This window comes from Lycium barbarum, chromosome 1 (assembly GCF_019175385.1).
Source record: "Lycium barbarum isolate Lr01 chromosome 1, ASM1917538v2, whole genome shotgun sequence".
Lineage (NCBI taxonomy): Eukaryota > Viridiplantae > Streptophyta > Magnoliopsida > Solanales > Solanaceae > Lycium > Lycium barbarum.
In genome coordinates this window covers 10396976-10401744 of record NC_083337.1, presented here as the reverse complement: position 1 = coordinate 10401744, position 4769 = coordinate 10396976, and positions in this window count along the sequence as shown.

Sequence of the window (4769 nt, the reverse complement as noted above, 5' to 3'; positions counted from 1 at the left end):
AGCACTTGTCTTGTTAAGTTGACACATACAGAAAATGGCATCAAACAATTTCTTTATTTCTATATATGCTTTGATGCTATGAAAAAGGGATTCACCGATGGGTGTAGGAAGAGTATAGGGCTGGATGGGTGCTTTTTGAAAGAGTTTGTAAAGGTTAGTTGTTGGTAGCTGTTGCTAAGGATGGAAACAATCAAATGTTTCCAATAGCATGGGCAGTAGTTGGTCTTGAGAACAAGGATACTTGGAGATAGTTTTTAATGATTTTGAGAGAGGATCTGAACTTAGGAGGAGGTTCCCAGCTTACTATTCTCAGTGACATGCAAAAGGTAACTCAAAACAATCAAATATTTCTTTCTTGTTTTTATTTTAGACTAACTCTAATAACAGTATTATGCTTTGTTTTGAAACTACAGGGACTTATAGCTGCTGCTGAAGAAATATTACCTGAATGTAAGCACAGGATGTGTGCTAGACATATCTTAGCAAATTGGTCACAAAACTGGAGAGGCATAGAGAGAAGGAAGAAATTTTGGGCTTGTGCTAGAGCAACATTTGAAGTAGATTTTAAGTATAAGCTTGATGGTCTAGCTAGGTTGGGTAGAGGTATTGTGGAGGACCTCATCAAGTACAACAAAGAGAGATGGTGCAAAGCATACTTCCAAACTTCCTCCAAATGTGACAGTGTGGATAATAACATGGCAGAAAGTTTCAATGCATGGATCTTGGGACCAAGGCACAAGACTATTGTTTCAATGTTGGAAGAAATCAGAATTAAGGTGATGAACAGGATTCCTAAGTCAAGAACATTTGCTGAAAGCTGGACGGAGGATGTATCTCCAATGGCAATGATGGTGTTCCATGTCAATGTAGAGAGATCAATGCAATGCAACATTGATTGGAATGGTGATGAAGGGTTTGAAGTGCTAGAAGGGTCATATAAGCATACTGTGAATTTGGGTCAACAAAAGTGTAGCTGCAGATCATGGGAATTGAAGGGGATCCCACGTGCTCATGCTATTGCAGCTATGAACCATTTTAATATGGATGCATCAAAAGCAATTTCAAGCTGGTATAGAAAAGACAAATATTTGAAGGCTTATTCTAACTTCATTCAGCCAGTTCCAAACATGAAAATGTGGCCAGACAGTACCAATCCAATTGTTGAGCCACCTAAAGTGAGAAAGATGCCTGGTAGACCAACTAAGAACAGAAAAACAAAAATTGGAGAAGTGAGAAAATCAGGGAAGTTGCCAAAGTATGGGATAACAATGACTTGTTCAATCTGCAGAGGAGCCAATCATAACAAAAGGGGTTGTCCAAAGAATCCTATGGCTAAGACAAAATCAAGAACCACACCACATGTATACTTGCTTACATTGCTTACTATTTCTTATTACTTAAATTGCTTAGTATACTTACTTACATTGCTTAATCTGATTTGTACTACTCTAGTGTGCTGCACCCTCACAACAGTCCTCTAATGGAACTAAGAGAGGTAGAGGTCAATATGAAAGGGGAAGTACTAGCAGTAGAGGTGAAGGAAAAAGTACTGGAACTAGAGGCAGAGGAACAGGTGCAAGAAGTGGTTACAAGAGGCCAAGGTTTGTGGGACAAGGTGTATTTGTTTCTGGAACTGGATATACTGCAATTAATGTAAGTGTCGTCTTCTTAAATTGTTAGCCTTGTGTTTTCAAAAGTGAGCCCAAAAAATAACCAAGTATTATTTATGTTGCAGCAAGGTTTGCCAAGCAAAAGGAGGGTCAGTACTGGCGTGACGAGTTCTGCACATGTGACTGGTGATATTGGTTATCAACCAACCAAAGGAATGAAGTGGAAAGGCAAACAAGTTGTAACTCAAAGAGAACTTGGAGTCCAAAGTGTTGTGCATCGCATTCAAACCAGATCAAAAGCTACTGGGATTCAAACAAGGGCACAAGCCAAGGCTAAGTCACCCTCAAAAGCTGCTAAGGACAAAGTTCCCTCTAAGAGTGCAAAGACAAGGGCAAAAGCTAAGGGAAAATCTCCTGCAAAGAAAGCTTCTTAGTTCATTTGTGGCTGGTGAATGTTACTTAGACTTTGACTAATGGTATTTTAGGTGTATGTGGTTGTTGTTGAACAAAACTTAAACTTATGTGTTTTTTATGTTGTTGTGAATTTTGCTGTTTTAAGTGGTTGTGTATGCAGCTGTTTTTGGTTGAAACAGTTAAGAACTTTGGTGTTGTTATGTTCATGAAACAATTAGGCACTTTGGTGCTGCTATGAAATGCATCTATTTATGTAGTAGCCAACGTGTAAATGTGTGTGTTTTACAGTTTGATTTCTTTGTGAAATACAATGTTGATGTACTGTTATTGGTAGTAATTCTCGGATAAAATACCAACTAATTCAAGACATGTTAGAAGTAGCACACATATTGCTTTAATCAGCAAAAACATACACTTACATCCGTCAAATATATCCCCGTCGTCTAACTTAACCAAAATTTACACAAAATGTTCCTTTAAGTCAGCCAAAATGTGCCCCCTTCCATCTAAGTCAAGCTTAAACTAACTACATCCGACATACTTAGTCTTAAATTAGCGGGAAATTAGGATAAAGTACATTATCACATTACATATCAAACTTAAGCACAAGACTATCTTCAATGTCCTTCTCCACTTCAGCTGTTATTGTTGCTTGTTAGTTTTCTTTAACAACCCCGAAATCACAATATTTGCTTGAATTAGAAACTCCGGATCATACCACTTGAAATACTTACAAGGAGTTCGAAATAGGGACTGCATCTGTATAAAAAACAAAATAATCAATGTTAAGAAATTTAACTAATAGAAATCAGATTAAAAATTATGAATATTACATACCCCATAATGCGTACATCCGAGAAATCTACGCCTGGGATTGTCATCCGACCATGAAATTCTTGTGACTGGAGGACACCCACATGCACAAACAAGCCTAGTATTATAAGTCATAGGTTCAAAGATTAATGGAAAGGAAGAAAGTTGATGGCAAAGAGAAGAAATTTAATGGAGGAATTCTTGAAATTTCTAATATATGGTGGAGGAGAAGGGGTTATGGTGTATAAATAGGAAGAAAAGAGAATGAGAGACATTGGGGAAGGAAAATATTAAAGGAAAAGGTTTATTTTAAGTTTTTAACCGCTGGGGGGTCTAATGTGGACAAAAAATAACACCCTCACGCGCCATTAGACGTTTGAAGCCACTTTCTGTGCCATGTGGACACTTAAGGGGGATGCGACGCGTAAAGTTGCAAGTTCAAGGGGGTTTTTAAGCCTCCGCATAGTTTAGGTGTGCGCTATATAAAAAGTTGCAAGTTCAGGGGGGTCCCAAGCGCTTTTGCCTTTTTATATTTATTAGCATATTAATTTTAATTTTTATACATTTATATTGTAATTTTTCCTTTTTTGGGGTAGAAACAATTGCTTTAAACTAAATGTATATACCTCTATTTACTTGTGTATGATAAAAAAAAAAACTATATTCGATTTTTATAATTGTAAGAGAAAGTATATTTCACAATCGCGCGAAGCGCGGACCCTTTCACTAGTTATTGTTAAAGTGAATGGGACGTCATAGGGGCAGGTAGGGGTGTACAAAGTAAACTGACAAACCGCACCAAATCGAGAAAAAAATTCGACTAGTGGTTTGGTTTGACTTGGTTTGGTGTTGAAAAAAAAAACCCGACCATAATTGGTTTGGTTTGGTTTTAGCTAAAAAAAGTTAAACCGAACCAAACCAACCTGACATTACATGTATTCAATTTTAAAAATATTTATTTGTAATGTAATTTATAAATATTTCTTAAATTTTTTCATAGTTTTTTATCTATTATCATATTATTCAAGTTTGGATTTAGAATTTTGAATGTCAATAAGTTTTATATCATATGGATGTGAGTAACTCATATAAAGTCCAAACCAAAACCAACTCAACACTAATACTAACAAAAGAAATTCAATTTACCACTAGGAATGACAATAATGTTGGATAACTATTATTTAGTTTTGCATAATTGGTTTAGAGAGTAAAAATACATAACTTAAGTTTTTTTTCTTGTCATGTAGTTAATACGTATTAGCCGTACTTATTTTAGCATGACTTAGTATTTTTAGATTATGGTCATTTTCTTTATGGATTATTAATTAGCAATATTCATTTTAACCGATTTTATTATCTTTTGTTGAATATTTTAATACAATGTCATCACTCTTCTCGCATTTTTTGTTATTTTGTTATGAAACACCTTAATTATATAGTTGTATCTTACTAGGACTAAAGAAATATTTGAAGTAAAAGTTATATGTTTTGTATCAAGACTATTTCGAAAAAAAACCCGAAAAACCCTAGAAAACCGAATAACCCGAGAAAACCCGAATTTTATTGGTTTGGTTTGGTGTATAAATTTAAAAACCCGACGCAATTGGTTTGGTTTGGTGTTTAAAAAATCGAACCAACCCGGTCCATATACACCCCTAGGGGCAGGGACAGAACCACAATAAAAAATATTGGTTCCGCACAATTTAGTAACTTCGATTCAAGCTGTATATTTTTAGTAAGAAATTCACTTTACTTTTACAAATAATTTATTTCGAACTCAATAAACAAAAAAATGTTATAGTTCAGATAGAGATGAAGTCATGATTTGAACTTTATGGATTCTAAATTCTAGGAGAGCGTCATTAGGTGTTAATAATTGATTTTCGAATTTCATTTTTCTATATATTTAGTAAATTTCTTAATACAAATATA